The sequence below is a fragment of the Silene latifolia genome, chromosome X (assembly GCF_048544455.1).
Source record: "Silene latifolia isolate original U9 population chromosome X, ASM4854445v1, whole genome shotgun sequence".
Lineage (NCBI taxonomy): Eukaryota > Viridiplantae > Streptophyta > Magnoliopsida > Caryophyllales > Caryophyllaceae > Silene > Silene latifolia.
Window position 1 is genome coordinate 217,347,895 of NC_133537.1, and position 12,519 is coordinate 217,360,413.

At 36.5% G+C, this 12,519-nt stretch overlaps 1 non-coding gene across 1 annotated transcript; it reads left to right on the forward strand.

Annotated features, from left to right (window-relative positions):
* The first annotated feature begins 387 nt into the window (after window positions 1-387).
* On the forward strand, window positions 388-496 carry LOC141625210 (small nucleolar RNA R71). Its single transcript, XR_012535003.1, has one exon. It is a non-coding gene; the product is annotated as a small nucleolar RNA R71 (small nucleolar RNA).
* The last annotated feature ends 12,023 nt before the right edge of the window (window positions 497-12,519 follow it).

Sequence of the window (12,519 nt, forward strand, 5' to 3'; positions counted from 1 at the left end):
ATTCTTTGAGGACTCAATCCCTTTTTTCTATATTCGCCACTTGAACCAAAAGAGTTTGGACCATTTCTCTCAATTCCGCAGCTCATCCGAATTATGGACAGAATTTCAACTCTTTCCTTGAAGCTTTCGAGGTCTCGAGCTTCTCGAGACGGGCAAGAAATAGAAGTTATGAGTGTCACAACGGCACTCATTTCATCACTTTGCTTTCGCGACTTTCCACGCGAACTTCCAAACTCAGCTCTATGGACTGCCATCTCCTCAATAGTGTTCCAACCTTTATTTTGACCGGTATTGTTTTGGAACCTACCATTCGCAGCTGCATCCAGGATGACCTTGTAATCATCATATAAAGCATTGTAGAATAAGTTGCAAAGGTACCACTGCTGGAAACCGTGGTGAGGGACAGACCGAACCAAATTCTTGAAACGTCCCCATGCTTCACAAAATTCCTCATCAGGTCCTTGCTGGAAATTTGAGATTTTACTTCTCAAGGCATCAGTCTTTGCAAGTGGGAAATATTTTTTGTAAAAGGCTAATGCTAGAGATGTCCAATCTGTGACTCCAGCTGCTACCCTATCAAGGTAGTGGTACCAATCTCGCGCAGAATCCTTCAAGGAGTACAAGAACATCACCCCTTTTACTTCATCCTAGGTCACTCCAGCCGGTACATGTATGGAACAGCAGTAGTCTGTGAAAATTTCCATATACTTCAAAGGATCCTCGCACGGTAGACCAGCAAACTGATTTCGCTCCACTAAATCAATATAAAAGGAACGAAATTCGAACTGACCAGTAGTAGGGGTAGGTAACACGTGCCCCTTTGGAAGGTGCTGCTCTTTTGGCTGAAGATTGTCATATATCGTAGTCATGATCGCCAAACTGAGAGCACTCAAGTCTTCCTCTCAAAAACCTGTCTTCTAACCGTGCAAAAGCAAAACTAGAAGCAAAGGTAAGCAATGGCCTCAAGGAACCAAAGTTCCTTGAGACAAGAAAAATAAACTAAAAATAAAGCAAACAGAATTACACCGTCTCCCCGGCAACGGCGCCAAAATTTGATACCGTCGTTTTGTATCAAAATTAAATTTATAATTCCAAACTAAAACTGTAGCTAGTGATAGTAAGGGTCGAACCACAGAGAGACAAGATCAATTCTATTTGCTTATTTCAGTCTATAAAAGTAACAATTAATGGGGGTTTTGAAATTGGTTGATTCTAATGACTAATTGCTAAAATGTGAAATTTCTTAACAAGATAAAAAGAAGATCAGGAACTTCGGTTCACCATGGCTAAGGTCAGGTCAATAAAGTAGCAGAGGTTCTATAATAAGGTCTCAGGAAATATGAGCAAGCCTTTCGATCAATGCTCAGATTAACCTTACGGTCTCCTAATTCCCAAGAATTTCTCAAAGCCTTCGCTCAAAGGAAATTCCAATCTAATGATAACTTAAATTACTAATCTTTCAATATAGTAAAAAGGTTTATCAAAAGGTAATAAGATCGATATGAAAGAATTCATACTAACAAAACAACCCTAATTTATGCCATGGCTCACCTCGTTCCCAATCAATAAAATTAGCTATGCATAATTAAAACTATAACAACTACAAAATTGATAGCGAAGAATAAATTTGACATGATTGAATTGAATTAAAGACAAACGATAAGAACTGAATTTCTGAAATTAAATTGGTAACAACAAGAATTAAATTAACCAGAAATTAAAGAAGAAGGAATTGCATAAAAGCTTACGAATTAAATGATGAACAAAGTAATTGAATTCGGGATTCGTCGTCCCTCTTTCTTGCCTCTAGACTAGATCTAAACTGATTTCTTGAATAATGAAAAGCATAACCTAAAAATATCCTGCGTTCTACTGATAAACGATCCCCAAAAGTTAATTACAAATTGGGCTTTTAAAAGTCTAACACGAAAAATAAATCTCAGCTGCGCGGCTTGGTCGATCGACTAAGGGGCATGGTCGATCGACTGGAGAGTGCAGTACAGTAGCAGCTGAGGAAATTCCACGGTCGATCGACTGGTGATGTTGGTCGATCGACCAGCTGAGCTGTGCAGTAACCTCCTTTCTTCTTCCAATCAGCCTCTAAGCTCCATGCACGCATCCCGAGGTGAGTGAGTGCGAACTCCCTTCTTCCAAGCTTCCCTGAAGTTGCCTCCGGAGGACGATTTAGGCTTGATTTAGCCCACTTTCACTCATTCCTACAATAAATCATAGAAATTGCAAAGTGAACCGTTTCGGGAGAAATAGTAGCCTTAAGCTAACAATTATGCATGGAAATACGTGCCAAAACTGCAAATAAAGTGTATAGAATATGCACGTATCAAATACCCCATTTTACTACCTAGATTGGCATCAACCCTTAATAGTAGCTTAATCAATTTTTAATCCTCTCTTAAATTAGTCTTAATTTAGTTGTAATACATTTCTCAACATTAATCACATCTTAATCTTTCATTAACCTCTCAATTGTCCTTCCTTTTATTTGGGTAATTAGAAGATTATTTGGGTTAATTTGGAGGATTGACAACCTTCCATCAATCATCAAGTACTTCTATTATTCTTTGCTTTATTATTTGGATCATCTTCATAGGTATAATTCTTTTTTACCCTTGTTTAATTATTGTTAATCACTTTACTTTATTCATCATGTTTTACTTTGTTAGTATGATTGACAACCTTATTAGCATGCTAAACTTGATCATGAGTGAGTAATTTCTCTAGCTAGGTTTAATGGGGAATTAGGGAAAACAAACATGGGATTGATCTATGCTTAATCTAATATGTTTTCATAATTAATTTGCTTGCTTGTTGTGATTTCAACCTATGCACATGTTATGTTTGATGAAATGCGAGCCTATGAATCCTTGCATTTTTTTACCATCCCTTATCTTTTCAATGAGGCTTGTAAGATATAAACCAACTCGAACCTCATTAGACCATGCATAGAGTTGAACAGGAAGAATTAAGTCAACTTGTAGGTGTTGTACAGTCTAGACGACTCGGCTCCGAGACCCAAATCTTCCTAGGGATTGTAAGACATACACTAACTCGATCCCATCACAACAATAAGTGCTTGCATCTAATTGAGAACATGTTTGTATAATCTACTCCCATGAATCTCCTATGAACCCATGACACCCTAGTGCTTTTAATCATTTGTTTACAAAACTCTTTATTGCTTTACTTAATTTACATTCATCTTGTTGATTAGTTTAGACCTTATCTCATCCCAACCCAATTTGTGACACCCTTAGGCATAGCTATTTACAATTGAAAATCCTATATCAATACCCATCCCTTGGGATCGACCTTTACTTACCTCTTTACTAAGAGTAGTTTGTGAAGTTATAAATATTGTTTTGGTTGGTAGCTTTTCACGACGAGTTTTAACCGAACCAATAACCTTGGAATTAAGGAAAGTCAAAGAACTTATTGAGTTAAAGGCTACAGTTAGAAAAGCTGTGATCTCATATCAAAAGAAGGAAATTGACTCTCTAACTCAGTAATTAAAGGAATCTTAAACCGTTCTTTTAAATACAAAAAGAACGCATACTGAGATGGTACGAGTTCTCAACGAGAGATTTCAAAACTTTCGTGACAATTATGAAGAGACTCATCCTCCCAAGGTTGTTGAGTCAGACCATTCCAAATGCGATAAAGAGATTCAGTTTTTAAAAAACTTACTCTTACATGCTAGAAAGGTCCACGAAAAGTGGGAAGGTAGCACGCGTGTCCTGAATTTCCTAACTGGGCAATCAGACAATAATATGAAAATGGGATTAGGACATGAGTGCTATGGTCGTAGAGACCACTTTAAATGCAAATCAACTCCTTCCGAACGAGGTTTTAGGAAGAGAAAATATGTCAATCTACCAGAATATTTAATTTGTAATTACTGTGGTCATACGGGTAATATCCAAGAAAACTATGTCAAATACGTTCAGGATTTGAGAAAAGGAATCAACTTTGTTAAAGCAACTGGCACCGTTTTAGAGGATAATGACTTCCCCCCATCTGAACCTAGTACGTGTAAAGAATGTAAAAATAATCATCGTTGGTTCTATGATATGAGCTTTGACTTTAAGAAGGCTACCGAATCAAAACAATCACCTAAGCCTAAAGAGTCTTTCAAAACTAAAGCTCCCCCAAAACAACCTGAAAGACCATGTCATGAAGAACCCAAAACACAACCAAAGACGGTCCCCAGAAGAAGACTCCTTATGAGCTTCTTAGGGGACGTAAACCCAACATATGACATCTACTTTGCTTCGGGAGTAAATGTTTTGTCCATAATAATGGTAAAAATAGATTAAGCAAATTCGATCCCAGAAGTGACGAAGCTGTATTTGTCGGCTATTCTAATCATAGAAAAGCATATAAGGTGTTTAATAAGAGAACCTTATGCATCGAAGAAAGTGTCCATGTTATTTTTGATGAGAATAATATGTTCGATAAAGCTGAACAGGATGAGGAAGAAGATTTGAACGAACCTGAATTTCGACTATCTAAGGATGATCTTCCAGAATTGGATGAGGAAGATAAAGAAATTGAGGGCACAAATGATGAACAAGGAAGCCCTTCGAATCATAAAGGAAAGAGAACTGAGAATATAGTTGATGATACTATAACCTCTTCTTAATCCAAGTAATTGGAAACTGAAGTTATAGCTGATGATGCTATAACATCAAATCCAAATCAAACAACAGGATCCAAAGTTATACCTCATTCTGTTATAACCCCAGGATTGGATTTAGGGGGAACGAGGCTTGAACCTCAATCATTCGAAGAAGGCGAGCCAAGTTCATATGACGATGTGCCTCCTGTTTCTAAGAAATGGAGATATAAGGATTCTCATCCAATGGAAACCATTCTAGGCAGTTTAAATGAAGGAGTTAGAACTCGTAGAAAGCTTAACAACTTTTGCTCATTTTACTCCTTCCTCTCTACCATCGAACCAACCAACATCAAAGAAGCTTTAGCTGAACCAGATTGGATCGTTGCCATGCAAGAACAATTGCAACAATTCGAAAGGAATAAAGTGTGGCACTTAGTTCCGAGACCTAACGATCGATCTGTTATTGGCACCAGATGGATGTTCAGAAATAAGCTGGATGACACGGGAGTTATTGTGCGAAATAAAGCTAGATTGGTTGTACAAGATTACAACCAACAAGAAGGAATTGACTATGATGAAACCTTCGCTCCTGTAGCAAGACTTGAGGCTATTAGGCTATTAATAGGTTTTGCAGCTCACAAAGGAATTAAATTATTTCAAATGGACGTTAAGACAACATTTCTTAACGGTTATTTGAATGAGGAGGTTTTTTTTAGCACCCTCCAGGATTCCTCGATAGCATATTTCAAAACCATGTTTTCAAATTAGATAAAGCTTTGTATAGTTTGAAACAAGCTCCCAGGTCTTGGTACGACAGATTGTCAAAATAACTTCTTGAAAGTGGTTTTAAAAGAGGATCTATCGACAAAACCCTATTCTTGAAATCTGAAAATTCCGATCTATTAGTTGTACAAATTTATGTTGATGATATTATTTTTGGTTCAACTAATAATCGTTTGTGTAAGTATTTTTCAGAATTGATGACCTCTGAATTCGAGATGAGCATAATGAGAGAACTCAAGTTCTTCCTTGGGCTTCAAATTTAACAAACTAGTGAAGAAATTATGATACACCAACAGAAATACATCAAAGAGCTAATCAAGAAATTTGGTATGGAAAATTCTATTTCTAAGCCAACTCTTATGGTTACAGATAAAAAGTTGACTAAGGATGAAGATGGTAAGTCTGTCGATGAGACAACTTATCGAGGTATGATTGGCTCACTTCTTTATCTAACTGCAAGTTGTCCTAATATAATGTTTAGTGTATGCGTATGTGCTCGATTTCAATCGTGCCCTAAAGAATCGCATATGATTGCAGTTAAGAGAATATTGAAGTATTTAATTGGTACATCAAAATTATATCTGTGGTATCCTCTCGAGTGTAATTTTGATCTCATAGGGTATGTAGGTTGTTCACTTGATAGAAAAAGTACTTCTAGCATAGCTACGTTTATTGGACTATGCATCATTACATGGGGGTCAAAGAAGCAAAATTCTGTTGCGTTATCTATAGCTGAAGCCGAGTATATTGCCGCTGGATTGGTATGTTTTCAACTTTTATGGCTTAAGCAACAGTTATGTGATTACGGTGTTAGTGTTGGGTGTATTCCTATTTTATGTGATAACACGAGTGCTATAATTATATCTAAGAACCCTGCGCAGCACTCGCGTACTAAGCATATAGACATTAGACACCTTTTTCTACGTGACCATGTAGATAAGGGCAACATAAGACTGGAATTTTGTAGTACAGAAAAACAATGGGCTGACATTTTTACCAAAGTATTGGCTAGAGAACGTTTTGAGATTTTACGATTGGAAATTGGTTTAATTGGTGGCAGCTAAACTTGTCACAAATATTTTATTTCCCGTATGGCTGACTAGATTTGATGAGATTGTATGTCTATGTTCGTATTTTCTATTGCAAGTACATTCTTATATAGTATTTTATTATTTTATAAGAATATTCTGTTTGCTAGTCTGTTATATTTTGTGTTGTCTACAAACCATATTTCTCGTTATTCACATATACATTCTAAGGGTTAGAGCTTCATAAACCAATGACATTCATGATTGGTTTCATTTAGGATGTGAGTAGTACTCCTTACATGGCATGTAACATCAAATTGCATAAGCATGAAATTTATCTCTTATTACCTTTATACACTCGGGTTTGTTGTGGTGACACATGTGGAGAGGCGACCCTTCCTTTACGTTTTACCTACTAACCTCATATTAACCAAATTTGCCTTGTTTTGACCCATGTATTCAACTACATTCCATATGGCCTACCCTTGTCAAGCTAGTCTTGTTGGTAAATTTGAAATTCTTGTTGTGGTCAATTTTGTTGCTTTTGTGGTGGATATTGGAAGGAAGAAGAAAAAGATGGACTTAAAAAAATGAAAAAAAAAAAAAAAAAAAGGAGAAAAATGATACAAAAGATGGAAAAGCAAGAATCTCTTATTACTCGTATTCTTATCATTTTCATATTACTTGAGGAGAAGTAGTTGTTGATGTGAGTGAGTTTGTGGCATGGTGTATCATCTTTCATGTTGGGTTGGAAAGTGGAATATGGCTACTTTTGATTGTGATCGGTGCTAGCTTGGCTTTTACCTCCACATATCCAAATTATTTTGCCCCTTCTTACCCAATTACCTCACCTCACTTTTCTATGTAAGTCCTCGGCATGTGTTTTGGACCTCGCTTGGTTGGAGTGTGTATGTACGGTCACTAGAGATATCTATCATGTTAGATTTCATGCATGCTTCTGTAGGTCATAGTTAGATGAGTGACTACTTTCCTTCTCTCCTACAAAATCTGTACTGAACTTGGTTTGTATTACACACTTTATATGTAGGGCTTACTTATGTTAAAGTCGTTCTTATGCTATAATGTATGCTTTGATTAATATATATTTCTTGCCTCGGTTGATATCATTCTAGTCGTTTTATGTCTGTTCTCGTCTTTTCGATGATGTCAATAGGGGGAAGAAATGACCGTGACTTAAGTATTTGCCTAAGCTTGCTCCTTGTCAGAACCTTTAATCTCTTAAGGTCCTTAGATGCTATACTTTGTATATAAGTGGTTTGTTCTTGAGTTCAACTGACTATGACTTTTATAGTATTATGTTGAGGGGGAACTTACACTTAGTCACAAATCGTTAGAGACTTGTCATCATCAAAAAGGGGGAATTTGTTGGACCATATAGATATATGATTAGTTTTGATAATGACAAGTGTGTACTTTATGCTCGTAATCATTTGTTTAGTCTTTAATAGATTGATTAAAGTTTATAATTTAAGCAAGTAATGTTATAGCAACCTTGGCTATAACATTGAAGATTTGTGAAGCATCGTTCAAGTAATGTTATAGCGGCTTGAGCTATAACATTGAAGATTCTTAAAGCGTCATAGTAACTGTAACAAGTTTCAAGTATGATGATCACTCAAGCAAAAGGCTCAATCAAGTCTATAACAAGCTCAAGATGAAGAGCTTATGATCCAGATGGAAGAGACGAATCCTACATTGAAGATCTCCAGGAAGATTAGATAGCGTAGGTCATCGTCTTATAACGGTATTTAAAGAAATGATTTTGGTAAGTAAAGTTATACATGTTTTGGTTATAATATTGCCTACCAGACTCAATGTTATAGGTAATTTAGCTATAACATTGAGCTGCAGTATTAAAAACGCACGACTTGAGTTTCAACTTGTTTTGAAAATAGTTTTTCAAATCTTATCTTTATATTCTTTAAATGAAAAACCTATTTTATATTAGATTGAAGTTTGCACTTGAATTGGGTTATGAATAGATAATTACCCTTTAGTTAGGCTGTTTTTTTGTGACAACTTATGGGTTGTTACTTGGTGGCTAACTAGGGTTTTCTACTTACTCATATCTAAACCCTAGTTTATTTAACCTAATATCTCACTAGGGTTTCACGATGGATGTAATAGGTTTATGGGCCGTCTCCTACTCATGTAAAACTCCTTGTGCAAGTAAAGATTAGGGTAAATCTAAATAAGATTATTATTAAAGATATTTTATATCTTTATGGTTATTTAGATTTATTCCATATCTTCTACTAACATATTGCTAGGTTAAATAATAAGATTGGATCTTCTACTTACTATATACTTCACACGTGATCTATATAGTATTCTAGGGTTTATGATAAAAAAATCTCAAATAAATATTTGTTAGAGATATTTTATCTCCTTATATTTATTTTATATCTTTTACCTAAAATATTGTTGGATTAAAATAGGAAAAAGATAGATCTTATTCCTTCCATATCTAGGGTTTAGGTAAAGATCTTAGATAAAATATTTGTTAAAGATATTTTATCTCCTTATATTTATTCCATATCTTTTACTAAGATATTATTAGAATAAAAAAATAGATTAAGATCTTTTTCATGCTTGGATAAGAATCATAGTAAATGAAAATAATATTTGTTAGAGATTCTTATCTCCATATATTATTTTTATTTTATTCTTTCCTATCTTCCAAGATTTTATGAGTTGTAAATGACTAAATAAGATTTAACCTAATTCCTTCCTTGTGCAACAATCCACACGGCATCTAGGGTTTCTTAGAAGAAAACCTAGATCTCCTTTCTACTATAAATACTACACATGATAATTCATTTAAACTACTTTTCAATATTCGAACAAAACATCCTTTGCAAACATATTTAAGTTTATTATTCTTTTTTGCAAATTAAAATTGTTTTTGAAAAGTCGTGTGCTATCTTATATTGCAATTATTCCTAAGTATCGTCATAAGATAATAGCGCTTAAATATTATTTCTTACTCATTCATATTGTGAACACTAGAAGAACAATCAAGCACTTTCTTAATAACTTAAGATAGTCAAATCAAATATCTAGTGATATTCAAATCGAGTTATAACTAGAGTTAGTTATACAAGTGGGTTGATAATTTTGTAATCCGGAGAAAGGTACTAAAATTATTAATCGAGAATAGTGGACGTAGGCTTCGACGTGTAAAGCTGAACCACTTCAAATATCGTGTGTCCTTGCAATTTTCTTTATCGTTCATTTCATTACGTTTATAATCGTTTAGTTAATTAGTTAAAGTTCAATCAATAAACTTTAAGTAATTAATTAAGATATAAAATAAAAAGTGGGCATAAGTTTTTAAATACCCCCCCCCCCCCCCTTGAGTATTTCGACTTGGATAGACTCTTCAAAATTCAAATTTGGGGAAAAGGATGGAAGAAGATGAATAAGCTTACCTTGACCAAATTAGTGAGATTCAATGAGAAAGATGAAGAAATAGGATGAATTTCGAGCGACGGGTTTTCCAGAATGCATAACCCCCTGGAACCAGGTCCACTCGGTCGAGTACCCGCTTACTCGGCTGAGTTGGCACCCGCACTCGGTCAAGTTACCCCGTTGGGTTTCAAATCCTCATCAAGAGCTTGTCGGTGTTATTTCTGCAAGACAATACAAGGTTCGGGAGTCCACCACTTATCGGTGACTCGTCCCGAGTTAGCTCGTGTGACACCAAGGTTGTCGATCCCTACTTCTTACATCCACACTCGCACGTATCTTACTGAGATGTTGCCATTCATATACTAACAATAACACTGTCAAGCATTAGATAAGTGCATGATATGCATCAAGGGAATGGGATTATCATTTTCCAAGAGATGTCAAGACATGTAAATCCATTCATACACATGTGAAATTTCATATCATGCAAGAGTCTATCAAGAACCATATCATTCATGCAATCATATCACATTGTCAATATCATTTACCCTTACTTGTAACCACACATGTAGTGACATTGGCACTAGTTTTAATATGAGGGCGCCCACTCATACAAAACCGATCTCCTATCATACTCAATCGGGTTCATTTTATTAGACACACTTACTTCATTTTGGTTCATTAGTTTTAGGTTCCAAAATCGTCGCTCTGATACCACTTTGTAACACCTCAACTATCCGGCCAAGATAATTGGAGTGTTACCGTCTCGGTTTCCCGAGGTAGTGAATTCGGAGATACAATCTAAGAACAATTTTATAAATAGAATGTTTAATTGTTTACAACGAATAATGAATAACGAAAGAATACAAGTTATGACCCCTAAGCTAATATAATCAAACATGTCTGACTCGGAGATCGTCAAGTCTCGTCCCTTCTCCCGCATGCTACCAAAGCTTACCTGTAAATAACTGCTCCCCATATGATTGGAAATATAATATGGATCAACACAAGCCACCCCGGAAATAGGTGACATTTACATGGACACAACAAACGTCAGTTTCAATGATAAATGCAAGACATGACATAATAAATAAATATGCAACACGTTGATTATGTGAATGAGACTCGAATAAATCAACATCATATTGGTACCGGGACACGCCCAGACATACCCATAACCATCATACCGGTACCGGGACACGCCCAGACATACCGACCATCAAACTAGGTACCGGGACACGCCCTGACGTACCGGGTCCGGAAGCCAACCGGTTCCCCTGCCAGACGTCGTGTCTCAACCACACGCGTCCCTCCGTACTCAAGTCATTAATGTGCACATTTCCCTTGGAGTGGGAAGCTCCAAGGGGCGACCCGAGCGTAAGCCACTCCAAGGGGCGACCCGAGCGTAAGACGGTTTCCCAACCGTCTTACATCTCCTAAACAATCAAGTACTACCATTAAAGATCTCCAACACAATCCATTCACAACTATACATAGAAAATGGAAGAACCACATTAAGCATATAACCAATTCATGAATTCCATCCCACATGTTATGAATAACAACCCTTCCAATACCCACATGATATACTAACCAATTCATGAATGCATATGACAAGAAAAGACATATAAACATGCTTATACAATATTGAAAACGAGTAGGATAACCTACCTTTAAGCATAATCTTCAAGCTAATCGAAATCACCAAGTATCCATCTCATAAAACCGTCTCACCCTGCATAAATCATGTAATAGCTATCACAATTCACTCTATACTAACTTACAACATAAAATCCCTCATTATTAGTTACTAACTATTCATTTTACCTAATTAAATACTAATTAACCTCTCTTAGTAAACCTCGAATTTATTCATAAAACAAAGAGAAAAGGGTGAGATTTCTACTTACAAAGGTAGATCGGGGCATAGGAGGTATGTTCCACCATTAATCCAAGCTTGAAGGTCAAAGGAAAGGCATTTGGGGGAATTTTAGAGAGAGGGGAGAGGGTTTTAGTGTAAGAAGGAAGAAGGAGGCGAATGAATGGGATAGGGTTGGGTAGAATGGAAATCTCGAAATATTATCTCTCGGGTACAGCTTAGAACACTCGACCGAGTGACCGGTTCATTCGACCGAGTGGCTCTCACTCGGTCAAGTGTACCCTCACTCGACCGAGTGCCGACTCACTTGGTCCACTTGAGGTATTACTCGGTCCACTGGAAGTCCACTAGGTCTAGTTTAGGTCTTACTTGGTCTTATCCGAGTACGTGTGGGTTCCCTCACGCATCCCTAGGTCTAAGTACGGGTCCCATGAATGCTGGGTATTACAAACGCGCGGGTGGTTGTGTCCACAATATCCCTTTGTAATACCCCAAGAGTTTGAGAGGATATTTGTCCCACATCGGGAGAGTTTGGAGCTTATGATATGTTTATAAAGGATTCCACTCACCACTTAATAACAAGGCCTTGTGCTTTTGGGCTTAAGTGGGGACAAAACGAGCCCAAAGGTGAACATCTTATCTTTAGGAGGGGTGTGTTACGACGGTGGTGGGTCAGGTTGTTATACCCATCTACAACCTCAACCAAATCTCCAAAAACCGAAACTTCCTTCACCTCTCAAATTCTTTACCAAAATCGAATTTGT